Here is a 17,069-nt window from a genome sequence, read left to right as displayed (position 1 = left end):
TCCGTGCCGAAAATCAGAGACAAATCCGCCACACCACTTATTGTATATTAATTGAAATTAGACAAGAGGAGAAAACACGGTGCTTCATAGTGTTAAACTGTATAGAGAGCTGGATAGCGTCTATGTCCAAAATGCTCACCTTTTTTTGATTGTGCATCAAGGGCACAATACCAAAAAGAGTTTAGAGTACCATAGAAGTCACTTGTGATATTAAAATATATTAACACAATGCTGTCAAATGCATTTTTTGCAACAGTTTTCGATTATCTCATTTGACTGTACTGTAAGAATATGGGTATGTGCACACGCTAGCTGGCTTTTACGTCTGAAATTACAGACTGTTTTCAGGAGAAAACAGCTGCGTCGTTTCAGACGTAAATCTCCTCCTCGCATTATGCAAGGCGTCTTTGACGGCCGAACATTTGAGCTGTTCTTCATTGAATTACATGAAGAACGTCTCAAATTACGTTTCAAAGAAGTGTCCTGCACTTCTTTGATGAGGCAGTCATTTTACGCGTCGTCGTTTGACAGCTGTCAAACGACGACGCGTCAGGCTGGGTTCACACGACCTATTTTAAGGCGTAAACGAGGCGTATTATGCCTCGTTTTACGCCTGAAAATAGGGCTACAATACGTCGGCAAACACCTGCCCATTCATTTGAATGGGTTTGCCGACGTACTGTGCAGACGACCAGTCATTTACGCGTCGTCGTTTGACAGCTGTCAAACGACGACGCGTAAATTGACTGCCTCGGCAAAGAAGTGCAGGACACTTCTTTGCAACGTAATTTGAGCCGTTCTTCATTGAACTCAATGAAGAGCAGCTCAAGATATACGAGCGTCACAGACGCCTCGTATATTACGAGGAGGAGCATTTACGGCTGAAACGACGCAGCTGTTTTCTTCTGAAAACAGTCTGTCATTTCAGCCGTAAATGACAGCTAGCGTGTGAACATACCCTCAATGACAGGTCGTCGGAACAGTACGTCAGCAAACCCATTCAGATGAATGGGCAGATGTTTGCCGACATATTGGAGCCGTATTTTCTGGCGTAAATCAAGGCATAATACGCCTCGTTTACGCCTGAAAATAGGTAGTGTGAACCCAGCCTATAGCCTAACAGTACTGTTTTTACGTGTTTTGTACTGTTCTTGCTGCAATTTTTGTAATGACGACACAAATGCAGCATTTTTGCTGCAATTTTCATAATCGTACCTAAAAGCTCAATTTTTGCCACGATTACAAAAATGAGCGTAAAATTACCCAAAAAAACATTTAACATACTTTAGACGAGGGGACAGGAGATGACAAGGAGGATGGAGGTCGGGGGGGGGGGGATACTCACCAGTCTGCTGAGTCCAGCCGGCTCTGTACAAGGACCTGAGCTTTCTCTCCGGCAAGGTGCTTCTGCAAGTGCAGCATCTTCACATGGATCACCTTACGCAGATGTGGTGCTGGGGGCTCCCCTGGTTTTGGGGCCTGGTCACAACTGCGACCGCTGCGACCCCTATAACTATGCCACTGACTAATAGGCTGCATGCCAACATGGTGCACTACACATAATCGTGTGACTTGCACCCTATAGAAGTCTTATCTGTATGCAATTGTAATACTAAGCAGCCACCACCTCATAGATAATAGGCATGTGATTTTCATCAGCAATTAGCACCTGTGCTACCTCCCCCATATAGTATTGTAACTTGTTTGCATGCTGCTGGGAATTGTTTTTTTTTACACTGCCCTTGTATCAGTATATCCTTTTTCTATGATTTGGAGTAGATATGATATCATTTTGTGTGCTTTCCTTTCCTGTTCCAGGATTACTGTGCTCCATTCACATGACATGGTCCAACAACGACATGGTTTGATGAGTTTGTTGTAGAGGGACTTAAAGGAACAGTGTCATCACAAAAAAAAAATTCATATGTTAAAGATGTTAGTGCTTTATTAAAAACGTTTATATTTATTTGTGTGTTTGTGTTTTACTTTTTCTTATTTTTACACTTTTTCTTCCCTATGGGAGCTGCCATTTTTTGTTCCATTTCTGTATGTGTCGATTAACGACACATACAGACATGGAATACGGCAGCCACAGTCCCATAGGGACTGCGAACGGCTCCCGTCCCATCCACTTCTGTGTACGCCGTCTGTGTGGGAACTGCGCATGCGCCGCTCCCACACAGTCCAATTTGAAATTGGCGCCGTCCGGCGCCATTTTCCTGTGGACCGGAAGTCGCGGCCGGACAGTAAGATTACTACTTCCGGTCGCGGCTTCCGGACTTGTGCACTTGGACCAGCGGCAGCAGACGGAGCGGACGGGCCGGAGGGAGCCGCGGCGGCAGGAGCAGGTAAGAGATTTCAATGTATGTTCGTGTTTGTGTACGTTTACTACTGTATGTAAACTACACTGTGTGTTAGCTCAAAAAATGGCGACACACAGTGTAGGAGGATAGACCGTTCAAACCCCTCGTTTATCCCGGCACTAGCCAGGATAAAGGAGGGGGGGATGCTGAGAGCTCACTAGAGCGAGGGCTTTTTACCCAATTTTGCAATGCTGCAATTTTGGGAATAGCTCCATCTAGTGACCAGCAATGGGAAATATTATAAATTAGAATCTAATTTATAATATTTCCTGACTCGTGAAAAAAATAAAAAAAATTTGAACAATGTTTAATCACCTACACAACAAATGTTTAATTAAAAAAAAAAACATGTTTTTCTGGCAACACATTCCCTTTAAGTGGCCTGAACAAAGCACTGACTTTATCCCCGTTCAACACCTTTTTTGATTGATTGAATTGCAAACCAGACCTGCAACATCAACAAAATCAGTGCATGTCCTGACAATTTCTCTTTTGCTTAATAGGCACAAATTCTCACAGACACACTACAAAATCTTGTGCAAAGTCTACCCAGAATACTGGAGGCAGTTAAAGTTGAAAAAATTGGCACAACTTAACATTAACAGCCATGGTTATCATAACATCATTACATAATGTCACAATCCTGGGGTATGTGGACCCACTAAGCCGCTTCGCCTTAGCGGAGTAGCAGCTGGCCAAGCAGCAGTCTATGCAAAAAGTATTTTAGCACAAGAATACCTGTAAGAATCCAGACAGACACAAGGTGTAGCACATGAGTCACAGATGAGGCTTGACGTGGCAGATGGCACCAGATGTGGCAGATGACAGCAGACATGGCAGATGATACCAGACATGGCAGATGACACCAGACGTGGCAGATGACACCAGACGTGGCAGATGATACACACACGACTCCAACTATAGGCTTAGGCTCAGATACAAACACAGCAACAGGATACATGATAAGGGAAGCATGAAACGGGAACACTGGGAGCAGGAAACAACTGAGGGACCATTTGCAATACGAACATGGGTAGACAACAACGCTCAGGCAAGGAGTGAAAGGGCAGAGGCATTTTTATAGTCCATCTGGGGAAAATTGGTAAGTGTTTACATGTGCACTGCTGGCCTTTTAAGGCCCAGAACGAGCACGCATGCACCCTAGAGGTCACTTCAGAGCAGGATGGCCAGCATCTCCGAGGAGGGAGACACTGGCAAGAAGCCAGATGTCTGCAGTCACGCCCGTCGGTTGGTGAAGAACGGCGACCTTTGCAGTACAGTACCCCCCCCCCCCTTTTGCCCCCTTTTCTTGGGTCCAGAGCATAAGAGGATTTTTTTATGGGGGTAGGGGCAAAATGGTTCTGTTCTGCCTCCCAAGATCTCTCCTCAAGTCCAAACCCTTTCCAGTCCACTAGATAGGAAGTCCTTCCTCCTACTCTCTTGTAGTCCAGAATCTCCTTCACCTTGAAGACGTCAGAAGAACCAGTGGGAGCAACTACAGAACTAGGAGATTTACTGTAGCGGTTCAGAACCACAGGCTAGTGACCGCACATTAGTGTTTATACAGCAACTACTAACAGGCTTTATTCCGATACAGTAGCCTTTTTCGGTGCTGCATCAGAATAAGTAAACAAAGAAAGGAGCAGTTAAATCTCCCTGCTCTCAGCTACCTCCGGTAGCTGAGGGCTGGAAGCAGACCTGCTCGAATCACATCTGAGTGGATTTGAAGGGAAGGGGACCCCTCCCTCAGCCCACCGTTACCCTGCGATAAGATCGCAGGGTGTCGGTGTCTTCTATGGCAGCCAGGGGCCTTATAAATGTCCCCAGCTCTGCTTCTAGTTAATACCAGAGGCATGGCCTAGAAGATGCCTGTCCATTTTACATGGACAGGCAGTAATACACTGCATTACAGAAGTATTGCAGTGCATTGTAAAAGCGATCTGGTGATTGAATAATGAAGTCCCCTAGTGGGACTAATAAAAAAAGTAAAAAAAAAGTTAATAGAAGTTTAGAATAAATAAATAAAAATCAAAAGTAATAAAAATATAAAAAACCCACTTTTCCTCTTACAAAATGCTTTATTATGAAAAAAGAAAAAAAGAAAAACGTTACACATATTTGGCATTGTCACGTCCATAACTACCCCAACTATAAAGCTATTACATTATTTAACCCGTTAGACGAACGCCGTCAAAAATAAAATAAAAAACAATGCAATAACTGCTGTTTTATGTGCATCCTGCCTTAAACATTTTTTTTTATAAAAAGTGATCAAAAGTTGCTTGCCCTGTTTTTGGGCTAGCTGAATTAAGTGGCTTGTGATATAAGTGGAGTTATTAAACCGGAGTTAAAAAGATGAGTTAAAGTCCATGTAAGTACTCTTCTTTTCTTTTACTTTTTCAATTGTTCACTGTTTTTTGTAACTGGAATAATGAACAGCAAGATTGGATTGGATTGTTTTCTTCAGTGTACAGTTTTCCATATGTATACACGACTGGAGATGGAGTTCTAGGGTGAATACCTCTGTGGCAGATGTGAGCATGTTGTTCACCTGGAAGCTCGCATTAGAGATCTAGAGGAGCAAAATGCAACACTGAGGGCGATTGACAATCTTGAGCGGAGCATGCTGCTCACTGAGCAAGCAGTTAGTGGGGTAGACCTGGAGGGTGAAGACATGGGTCAGCAGGATCAGGCAAGTAGCTGGGTAAATGTTGTTAGGGGCAGTAGAAAGGTGTCCAAGAAAAGAAAGGCCAATCCTGTTTCCGATATTCAAGCAAAATTGTCAAGTTGGGTGATGATGCAAGGGTGTCGGTCTCAGAAATGGCAGCCCTAGTGGATACTGATCTCCCTAACAGCCGGGAGAACAGCCCAGCTAGTAGTCGGCAGGATGGTAATGCAGGTAAAGCAAGACAATTGGTAGTTGTAGGGGATTCTATAATCAGGAAGATGGATAGAATAATTTGTCGCCAAGACCGCCTCAACCGAATGGTTTGCTGTCTCCCTGGTACCAGTGTTCGGCATGTGGTGGAATGGGTTGATAAATTACTGGGAGGGGCTGGTGATGATCCAGCTGTTGTGGTCCATGTGGGAACCAACTATAGAATAAATGGTAGGTAGAGGAATAATTAAGAATAATTTTAAAGAACTAGGCTACAAGCCTAGGACCTCCAAGGTAGTATTCTCAGGAATACTGCCGATGCCATGCGAATCACAGGAAAGACAGCGGTAGCTCAGGGAGTTAAATGCATGGCTGACGTGTTGGTGTAGAGGAGAAGGCTTTGGGTTCCTAGAGCACTTGGCTAACTTTTCTTTGGGGTACAAACTGTATTCTGCAGTTCATTTGCACCTAAATGGAAGGGGGTCCGCTGTGCTGGAGGAGAGAATTCTAGCTGGGGTGGTGGAGTATTTAAACTAGGGCTGAGTAGGGAGGTCAATGTAGAAAATAAAGGGGTAGTTAGGTTAGAGAGGGGTTAGACTATATTGGTGGGGGAATAAAAAGACTGTGGGGAGAGAACTAGACAACAGGATAAGGAGATCCTTTTGTTACAAAACAGCAATGAAAATAAAAATTCCCAAATAATGTAAAATAATCACATTTCTGATACTGAAAATGAAAAAAATTAAAATGCAAGTTAAAGTGTATGTTCACAAATGCCAGAAGTCTAGCAAGCAAAATGGGGGAGCTGGAGGCCTTGGTACTGGAGGAACATATAGATATAGTTGGTCTTGCTGAAACATGGCTAGACTCTTCACACGACTGGGCTGTAAATCTACAGGGTTTTACACTGTTTCGGAAAGATAGGACAAATAGGAAAGGCGGTTGTGTATGTCTGTATGTGAGAAGTGATATGAAGGCGAGTGTGAAAGAGACAATAGTGGGTGAAGATTGTGAGGAGATTGAAACCTTTTTGGTGAAATGACAAAGGGAGGTAAACAATGAAAAAAATGACTTTTGGTGTAATCTATAGACCCCCCAATATAACTGAGGAGATAGAAGGTCAAATATATAAACAAATGCAGCATGCTTCACAGGCGGGTACTGTAGTGATAATGGGCTATTTTAATTACCGGGATATTAACCCCTTTAGGACACAGCCTGTTTTGGCCTTGTGGACACAGATGATTTTTTCAAATCGTACATGTATCACTTTATGTGGTAATAACTTGGGAATGCTTTTAGTTATCCAAGGGATTCTGAGATTCTTTTCTTGTGACATATTGTACTTTAAGTTAGTGAAAAAATTTGGTCGATAAATTCAATATTTATTTGTGAAAAACACCCAAATTTACAGAAAATTTGTAAAAATTAGCATTTTTCTAAATTTAAATGTATCTACTTGTAAAACAGATAGTAATACCACACAAAATAGTTACTAGTTAACATTTCCCATATGTCTACTTTATGTTTGCATAATTTTTTTTGAACGTCCTTTTATTTTTCTAGGATGTTACAAGGCTTAGATCTTTAGCAGCAATTGCTCACATTTTCACGAAAATTTAAAAAGCCCATTTTTTCAGTGACCAGTTTAGTTCCAAAGCGGCTTTGAGGGCCTTATACATTAGAAAGTGCCAATAAAATGCCCCATTTTGACAGGAATTAAAGCAAAGTACAGGTGAAATTTACAACTCTTAATTAGCTATTTATTGCCTAGATTCTGCAGTTTTTAGAAATATCCCACATGTGGTCCTAGAGCGCTAATGGACTGAAGCACCGGCCGCAGAAGCAAAAGAGCACCTAGTGGATTTTAGGGCCTCCATTTGTTTTAGAATATATTTTAGGCACCATGTCAGGTTTGAAGAGGTCTTGTGGTGCCAAAACAGTGGAAACCCCCAAAAGTGACCCTATTTTGGAAACTACACCCCTCAAGGAATTTTTCAAGGGGTATAGTTAGCATTTTGTCCTCACAGTTTGTTTTGCAGAATTTAGTGGAATTAGTCTGTGAAGATGAAAATCTACTTTTTTTCTGAAAAAACATAATTTTTTTTCATTTTTACAAGGAATAAAGAAATAAAAACACCCCAATATTTATAAAGCAATTTCTCCCGATTATGGCAATACCCCATATGTGGTAATAAACTGCTGTTTGGACTCACAGCAGGGATCAGAAGCAAAGGAGCGCCTTTTGGATTTTGGAGCGCAGCTTATGCTGGAATCGTTTTTGGTGCCATGTCATGTTTGCAACGCCCTGGAGAGACTAAAACAGTGGAAACCCCCAAAGTGACCCTATTCTGTAAACTACACACCTCAAGGAATTTTTCTATGGGTATAGTTAGCATTTTGTCATAACAGTTTTTTTGCAGAATTTAGTGGAATTAGTCTGTGAAGATGAAAATCTACTTTTTTTCTGAAAAAATATAGAATTTTTTAATTTTTTCAAGAAATAAAGAAGAAAAAACACCCCAAAATGTATAAAGCAATTCCTCCCGATTACGGCAATACCCCGTATGTGGTAATAAACTGCTGTTTGGACTCACAGCGGGGCTCAGAAGCAAAGGAGCGCTTTTTGGATTTTGGAGCGCAGATTTTGCTGGAATAGTTTTTGGAGCCATGTCATGTTTGCAATGCCCTGGAGGAACCAAAACAGTAGAAACTCCCCAAAAGTGACCCCATTCTGGAAACTACACCCCTCAAGGAAATTTTCTACGGGTATAGCTAGCATTTTGTCCCGACAGTTTTTTTGCAGAATTTAGTGGAATTAGTCTGTGAAGATGAAAATCTACTGACTATTTCTTCTGATTACGGCAATACCCCATATGTGGTAATAAACTGCTGTTTAGACCCATGGCAGGGCTCAGAAGGGAAGGAGAACCATTTGAAGCCCAGCTTTTGCTGGGAAGGTTTTCGGTGCCATGTCACATTTTCAGAGCTCCTGAGGTACCAGTACAGTGGAAACACCCAAGAAGTGACCCCATTTTGGAAACTACCCCCTCAAAAAATGTATCTAGGTGTGTGATCACTTTTATGACCCCATATTTTTTGGGGCTAAATTTAGTAGAAATCTGCAATTAAAAATAAAATGTTACATTTTTCACAAATGCGTGATTTATAGGACAGATTTTTCAGACACAGCATGTAAGTGAAGAAAGACACCTCAATGTTTATTGGGATTTTTCTTCTGAGTTTAGAAATAGCCCCAAAGTGGTCTAAATATGTTGTCCAGCAGTGCCTGGAAGTGAAGAAGCACCAAAAGGGTTTTGAAGCCTTATTTTTACTTGGATGGTTTTTAGCCACAAGCATAGGCCGGAAAAAATTGTGCAGATCATACACATTTGTTAGAGTATTAGGTATTCATGTAGCGGTATATTGAGGGTTTGTTTTATTTTTGTTTATTTTTAGAGTGTCCAATTTAAAAAATGGGTAAAAGGCCAGAATGATAAAGGGAGGGGTGGGGGTTTTAAAAAGTATAACATTTTTAATCCAGGGAGGTATGGTAGATGCGGAAGCACTCCTTCATGCACAGTCCGGGTTTAGATGGGCAAGTGTCGCACTGATATGTGGTATCCTTACGGATACCCCTTTTTGTGCAGACACGGCACCTTTTTTGTGCCCTGCGTTTTTTTGCTGTAGCAGGCACTTCACTAGGAAAGTGCTGCCCAGGAACAATTCTGCAAACATTACTTGGAGCAGCAGACGTTTCCCCCACCTCGTTTCCAAATAATATAAATTTTATAATTTTCTCTTGGTACTCGTATGTACCTGGATAGCCAGCTTTCCTAAAAATTAAAAAGGAGTTATATAGTGCCAGCTGGACAATGTACACTGACAATTTATTGTACCAGATTTTACTCTTTCTCATGGTACTATATGGTTTCAACACCTGATCATTCAGGTCAACCCCCCCCCCCCCATGAATTTATTGTATGCCTGAATGCACACAGGCTTCATCGTGGATGATGTGAATCCACGTGTGGGAACAGGGGTGCAGCTGGCGTCATGTATAGATGTCAGCATACAGACCTCTTTTTAGCAGAGGCTGGATGGCAGCACGGAGTGCTTAACGGGAAGCCTCCATGACTGCCGTAGGAGGGAGGGTTCAGCCAATAGGAAGGACAGGTTAGGTGAGGGAGGAGGGAGAGATGGGAGGAGCCGGGGTGTGGTAACTGTTCCTGCCGCTGTTTTCGGCATTGAGCCGGAAGCATCGGGAGGAGAAACAAGTAAAAAACTTAGCTCAGGTTAGACAGTTCTGCTTACCTGCTATGGCGTCTCCGGCCTTGCTGCTCGATCAGCTGCGGGCAGCAGCTGCTTATCACGATCCGGGCTGGCTGGAGGAGACTGTGGCGTCGCTGGCCCGGATCCCTCAGGCGGGCCCGTCGTCTGGGTCGGCAGCCCTCGCTGATGCGCTCCCCTCCCCCGCCCCCCTTTCAGACGCTGGGGATATGGCGGTGGGGGGAGAGCTGTTAATGTCTGCCCCCGCTATTATAAAGCAGAGGGCTTTGGCGGGAGCGACGGTTGCCCAGGCTAGGTCACCCCGCCGCTCCCGTAGGGCTCGCCCACCAGAGTGTCTTAGTCCAGATGTGGCCCCGCGGGCTTCTAAGGACGCTGCAGGCCAGGCTGCTGGGACGGGCGCCTCCTCCCAGGGCCTGCATCCTGGCAGGAATCCCCAGCCGCGACGGGGCTCGGCGGTTAACAGGGAGTCACAGGCCGGGCTCCCTGTCACACCCCCGCTTTCAGACGCTGTGTTCGGAGAGCAGTATACGGCCGCCCCGCATGGTGATGTTCCGGCCAAGGGGCAGGCTTCCTCAAGAGCATCGATGAGGACGCCAAGATCAGCGACGACGACGAGGCAACAGGTCCGGTCGGAGGTCTGGGTCCCTGCGGTCGGGCGGCAGGTTGTCGGCCCATCTGTCAGCGTGCCGGGATCCCCGTGTCGAAGATGTCGGTGCGAGTACCAGTCGGCGGCGAGAGAGGATTTGGAAGATGGAGAACTGGATGAGTCGCAACGCGGTCAGGATTTTCCGGCTGGCGGGAATACCACGCCTGGGCAGCCTGGTGAGTGTGTAACTCCTACGTTATCGTATCCAGCAATTTTCATGTCGGGTGTTGGGGGTGGGTCAGCGAGCGGGGTAGCGGCTGTCGGTAGTGGCGTTGCCGGGCGCGATGGCTTAGCAGATTTAGTGGGTTGTTTGCGTGAGCTAGTCGGGTGCTTAGATAGGACAGCGGCGCCTGTAGTGCCGGCGGGGTCTCCGGTTGTGGTATGGGAAGGTCCTCGTGATGTACAGTCGCGGTCCATGGTTGGGGAGGTCCCGGGGGTGGCAAAAGAAGCGGTAGCAGTGTCTGTCCAAACCGAGGCGCAGAAGGATGGGGATAGGATTCGGCTTGATGATCGCGCTCGGGGCGAGGTTTACGTCTGTTTTGAGGGCCCTTTAGGTGCTCACCTTAAGCAATAGGTACGTGAACGGATTTGGAAGGATGAATACGTGGAGATATTTTCTCTTCTGCCGCTTGCGAAATTCAATTTGGTTAAGGGCAAGCGGGATGAGAGTAAGAAAGAGGAGGAAGAACGTCGGCGGTATAGGCTTATCCCGCAGACGTTCGTCAACTGGTTGCAAGCTTTCGCTATTTTGGCGAGTGTGATCGGGGAAAAGGCGCCGGAAAATTGCTCGGCGTTGTTTTGTTATCTTGATGCCATCGGGGAGGCCAATCGGGCGTACGGGGGCCAGGCGTGGTTGCGGTACGACGAGCAATTTCGCCAGCGGAAGGCGGTCCGGACGGTGATCCGGTGGGATCAAAAGGATATTGCGTTGTGGTTACGAGTTACGGCGCCGGTTAAGCAGTCCTTTCCCGGGAGCGTTGGCCAAGGGGGCCAGTCTAGTAAATCCGGGCAAGGTTCCGGGTCAAAACTGGGGTTCTGCTGGCAATTCAATGATGGCCAGTGTAAGTTCAGGGCCACATGTAAATTTAAACATGTCTGATCGGAGTGCAATGGCTCCTCGCACGGGGCCTCAAAATGTATGCGGAAAGGGAGGCGGTCAGGCCCTCAGTCCTCTTCAGTTGGTCAAGGGGCGGTCGCCGGTAAGGGTGGAAAGGATGGCCCCGTATCTAAGTGAATATCCGGATAGAGTTGCGGCCAAGTTAATTTATGAGGGGTTTTTGTTTGGTTTTGTTATCCCCCCCCCTCCAAATGAGGTTCCGGTTACACGGCGGAACCTTAAGTCGGCTTATCTGCACTCGGCGGTCGTTTCAGAAAAGCTTTTGAAAGAAGTGTCTTTGGGTCGGATGTCCGGGCCTTTTGCCGAGCCACCGATTGAGAATTTAGTGGTATCACCCTTGGGAGTTGTGCCAAAGCGGGAGCTTCACAAATTCCGTTTGATCCAGCATTTGTCGTTTCCCAAGGGAGCGTCGGTGAACGATGGGATAGATCACGACTTATGTTCGGTTGTTTACACGTCATTTGACAAAGCGGTGGCGTTAGTGCAGGAGGCAGGGCCCGGTGCGTTGTTGGCAAAGACTGACATTGAGGCGGCTTTTCGCTTGCTGCCGGTACATCCAGAAAGCCAACGGCTGTTGGGTTGCTTCTGGAACGGGGGGTTTTATGTTGATAGGTGTCTTCCAATGGGGTGCTCCCTTTCTTGCGCATACTTCGAGGCGTTTAGTAGTTTCGTGGAATGGGAGACGAAGGGTGTAGCAGGGGTCGATTCCTTAATACATTATCTTGATGATTTTTTGTGCGTAGGCCCTAGCAGTTCCCCGGTTTGCGGTAATTTATTGTATTCCTTGCAGAAGGTTGCGACGGATTCTGGAATTCCTTTGGCGCCTGGAAAAACAGAGGGCCCGGTATCTACCATTTGTTTTTTGGGGATCCAAATTGATTCGGTGGCAATGGAGTGCAGGCTTCCTGAGGATAAATGATTGCCATTGCGGCAGGAGGTCAGGCGAGCTTGCCAATTGAAGAAGATCACTTTGCGCGATCTTCATTCGCTGCTGGGAAAGTTGAACTTTGCCTGTCGAATTATGCCAATGGGTAGAATTTTTAGTAGGAGGTTGGCATCAGCGACGGCGGGTAACCGGGCGCCCCATCATTTTGTGAGGATTGGTGGGGATCACAGGGCGGATCTGCAGGTCTGGGACGAGTTCCTCGGGCAGTATAATGGTAGATCGTTGTGGATGTCACAGGTATAGGAGATGGGCGAGTTGGAGCTGTTTACTGACGCGGCAGGGTCTGGTGGTTTTGGCGCGTATGCAGGAGGTCAATGGTGCGCGGGGAACTGGCCGGACAGCTGGGTGACTAGTGGTCCTACGCGAAATCTGGCCCTGCTCGAGCTGTTCCCCATCGTGGTGGCGGTGACCATTTGGGGGGACAGGCTCAGGGATAAAAAGGTTCGTGTCCACTATGATAACATGGGGGTGGTGTTACCAATTAACAGCTTATCAGCATCTTCTCCACCGGTGGTTCAGTTGTTGCGTCATTTAGTTTTGGTGTGCTTGTCTTTAAACACGTGGGTGGTTGCGGTGCATGTACCTGGGGTTTCCAATTGTATTGCTGATGTTCTTTCTCGCTCGCAGTGGGATCGTTTTCGTCAAATGGCACCGGGAGCGGAGCTGGTCGGTTTGGCTTGCCCGGAACATCTCTGGGGTCTGATTTCGGTCCCATGGAACGGTTGATTGAAAGGTCGTTGGCTAGCGCGACTTGGAGCGCTTATTCGGCGTGTAGGCAGCAGTGGGAGGAGTGGGTAAGAGTGTTGGGTAATGTCAGCACGGGGCAAGACAGGTTGGTGGCATTGTTGTACTGGTTGGGGGATGCTTGGGAGGCGGGGTTTTCCCTGGCAAAAGTGAATCGTTTTGTTGCTGGTTTGGCGTTTGGATTTAAATTACCGGGTTTTCAGGATGTGTCCAAACATTTTTTAGTAAGGCAAGCTTTGAAAGGTTTGCGTCGCGGCAGGGCGGAAGCAGATCAGAGGCGTACCGTTTCATTTTCCCTCCTTGGGTCGTTGGGTGCATCGCTGGGGGCTGTTTGTAATTCGCCTTATGAGGTAGTGTTGTTCCGTTTGGCTTTTTCCCTCGCGTTTTTCTGAGAACTCAGAATTGGGGAGTTGGTTTCTCCTAGCGGGGCGAGGGCTGGGGGATTGCGGCAGGCGGATGTGGGTCTATATGAGGATAGACTCGAGTTGTTTTTGCGGCGGTCCAAGACTGATCAAGCGGGTCGGGGTAAGCGGATAGTGTTGTTTGCCCTCTCAGGGTCGGCGATGTGTCCAGTTGCTTGTATGGTGGCTTTTAAGCCACGGGTTGGGGTGCCTGAGTCGCCATTGCTACGTCATGAGAATGGCTTGTTTTTGTCCAGGTATCAATTTTTGTGCGGTGTTTAAAAAATTCTTGGCTGTGGTTGGCGTGGGGCAGGGGTATTACTCGTCTCACTCGTTAAGGATCGGCACGGCTACTGAAGCTGGGAGTTTGGGGTTGGACGACGAGGGTGTGCGGCTCATCGGCCGGTGGGAGTCCAACAGGTTTCGGATTTATGTGCGCCCTCATTTGTTGTGAGTCGGTAAGGTAGCTTTGATTGTTTGACATGTGCGGTTTTGTTCTTTCTTTACAGATCATCACCCTTGCTTAGTGTGGATTTTAGGACATTCTTTTGTGCACTGGGGGGCATTGCTGGCGGACGTTCGCCCAGAAGGCCGCCAGCTTCGCATTCGGCGGCACGATGCGGTTTTACACTGGCTGGGCTTCCGAGGTATGTTGTGGAGCCGGGTACTTGCTGAGTTTCAGACATACTCTCAGTTAGATAGGGTTCCGGAGGTTCTGGTGTTGCATGCGGGGGGGAAATGATCTGGGGGTGTGCCCGTTTCCCGAGTTAGTGCGGGATATTAAACACGATCTGTTGTGTTTATGGGCATCTTATCCTCACCTGGTGATTGTTTGGTCGGACATCGTTCCGAGGAAGTTTTGGCGTTTGGCAAAATCGGTCGAGAGGATTAATAAAGCCCGTATTAAGGTAAACCGGGCGGTGTCACGTTTTGTTGCTAGGAACGGGGGCATTTGTGTTCGACACAAGGATTTGGAGTCAGGAGTCGGTAATTATTGGAGGAGTGATGGAGTACATTTGACCGAGGTTGGAATTGATATGTGGAGCCTGGCTTTAGCAGAAGGAATTGAGAGGGCGGTGGTGGTTTGGAGGGACTCACAGGCTTAAGGTGGTCAAGGCCTGTTTCGCTGTGGCGGGGGGAGTCCTTGAGGTTGGTCAGTACAAAATGGTGGGGGGGTCGCATCGGGGTATGCGTCCCCCAAAAAATGGTAGATCATTTGAAGACTTCATAGGGTGTTATCCCTTTGAAGTGGTCTTCTGGTGGTTGGAGCCATCTGCAGGGGTGAGCGGTGCTTCCGAGCTGGTTTACGGCTGGAGGTAAATAGTTGGTGGTGGTTTGCAGATGGCTAATTTAAAGGAAATCGGAAAAATGGCTTCAAGGACTTCCCCTGCTCTGTTTAGTGTTAATTGACCCATGTTGGGTCATGTGAATTATAGTAGGAATTCTCTGGTCGAATTCCTAAAAGAGTTATCCGAATGTTTCGGATTAAATTGCATTTAATTAATGTTAAATAAATAAACGGCTGCTTTGGCCATTTCACATCCAACCTCGGTTGTCACGTGTCTTTATTGGGAAGGGGGCGAAAGAGGGGGAATAAAAGGTAAAATGGTTAATCAACACATGACTCTACTTAGGCTAGTCATGTCTCTAAATTTGAGACACAGGATCCCATCCTGCAGCAATGCCCTGCTTTCGCCAATTTGCAGGGATTGGCTAATGAGGGTCTTGGGAAGGTGCCTCTGATTTTTTTGCACCGTCCCACATGCCACTGTTTTTTTGTCTTTTAGACATTTGAACAGGGGTACACTTGTGTACCAGTTGTCCAAGTACATGTTGTACCCCTGATGAAGCAGTGGGTGCAGGAGGTCCCACACTATCTTCCCTGTTGTGGACAGGAAGGGGTGACAATATGGGGGCTGTATTGTCCTGTCCTTCCCCTCATAAATCCGGAAAGAGTGTGTGTATCCGGTGTTTGATTCACACAGCTTGTACATTTTTATGCCGTACCTGGCGCGCTTATTTGGTAAATATTGGCAAAACTTCAGCCTGCCCTTGAATTGCACCAGGGATTCATCTATAGATATTTATTTTTGAGGGGTGTAGACTGATGAAAAATGTTGGGATAAAATTTTAATGAGGGGCCTAATTTTAAAAGGTCTATCGAAGTTTAGGTAATCCGCAGGGGGGCATTGGGAATTGTCACTAAAGTGAAGAAATTTATGGAGGGCCTCAAAGCGGGATCTAGTCATAGTATTGGGGTACAGCGGACAATGATAGAGAATGTCCGTGGACCAGTAGGATCTCACTTCGGGCACTTTAGTGAGACCCATGTTGAGGACTAACCCCCAATACTTGTGCATTTCTTCACAATTAGTCGGTTGCCACCGATTGGCAGGGGCGTGAAAGGCGTTGGGGTGTTCCGAAATAAACTGCTGGGCATAAATGTTAGTTTGATCAACCATGAGCTGGATCAAATTGACTGTCAAGAATAATTTGAAAAATCCAATAGTAGGCAGCCCTTCTGTCTGTACGTGAATGCCTGCCGCAGCAGTAAATTCTGGGATTTGTGTGCAATTGGTTGGGGTTGAACAATCACTGCTGACTGTACCAGGGTCAGGCAGATCGGCAGTTTCAGGGTCAGGCAGAACCTGTGCACTAACCCTCCTGCGACTACGAGGAGGTTCCTCACTGTCACTGGAGGAGGAGGATGAGAAAAAGAACTGCGGTTCCTCACCACTCGCTGAGTCCGTATCGGACGGGATCATGGCATACGCCTCTTCAGTGGTGTAAAGTCTCGCCGCCATTTTTGTGTGTGTTTGTATATATATATATATATATATATATATATATATATATATATATATATATATGCATATGTAGTGTTTACACACACATAGCTCAGAGAACTGTAACAAAGTGTAACGATTTTTTTTTTTTAATTTCACATAAAACACTAGCTGAAACACTGTTTTTTGTGGTTTTTAAAAATTTTCTCACGTAAAACACTAAACACTAACAAACTATTTATTTTTTTTGTTTTATAGCACTTAGTAAAACTTACTACACTTACTAACGGACACGGAGGCTGACTGACACGGACGCCATGTATTGACACTGACAATGGATTTACGCTGACTAACTGACACTTAGGCTGGGTTCACACGAGCGTGGCGTTTTTGCGCACGCAAAAACGCGGCGTTTTGAGTGTGCAAAAGCCACTTAACAGCTTTGTGGGGCAGCAGCATATGATGTGCGGCTGCGTGCTTTTCGCGCAGCCGCCATCATAATGACGCTCCATTTGGATGTTTGTAAACAGTAAAGCACGTGGTGCTTTTCTGTTTTCATTCATCCTTTTGACAGCTGTTGCGCGAATCACGCTGTTCGCACGGAAGTGCTTCCGTGCGACATGCGTGGTTTTCACGCACCCATTGACTTCAATGGGTGCGTGATTCACGCAAAACGCCCAAAGAACGGACATGTCGTGACTTTTTTTCAGCGGACTCACGCTGAGTAAAAATCAAGAACATGTCTGCATGGCCCCATAGAGTAATATAGGTCTGTGCGACGCACATGCAAATCACGCGCGTTGCACGGACGTAATTCCCGTTCGTCTGAATAAACCCTAACTGACAAGTGACGCGACTGGCAATAATGGATTGATGCTGACTAACTGATGCTGACTAA

The sequence above is a fragment of the Rhinoderma darwinii genome, chromosome 6, assembly GCF_050947455.1.
Source record: "Rhinoderma darwinii isolate aRhiDar2 chromosome 6, aRhiDar2.hap1, whole genome shotgun sequence".
NCBI classification, from domain to species: domain Eukaryota; kingdom Metazoa; phylum Chordata; class Amphibia; order Anura; family Rhinodermatidae; genus Rhinoderma; species Rhinoderma darwinii.
The sequence above is the reverse complement of the archived record's forward strand: the minus strand, read 5'-3'. Positions refer to the sequence as shown.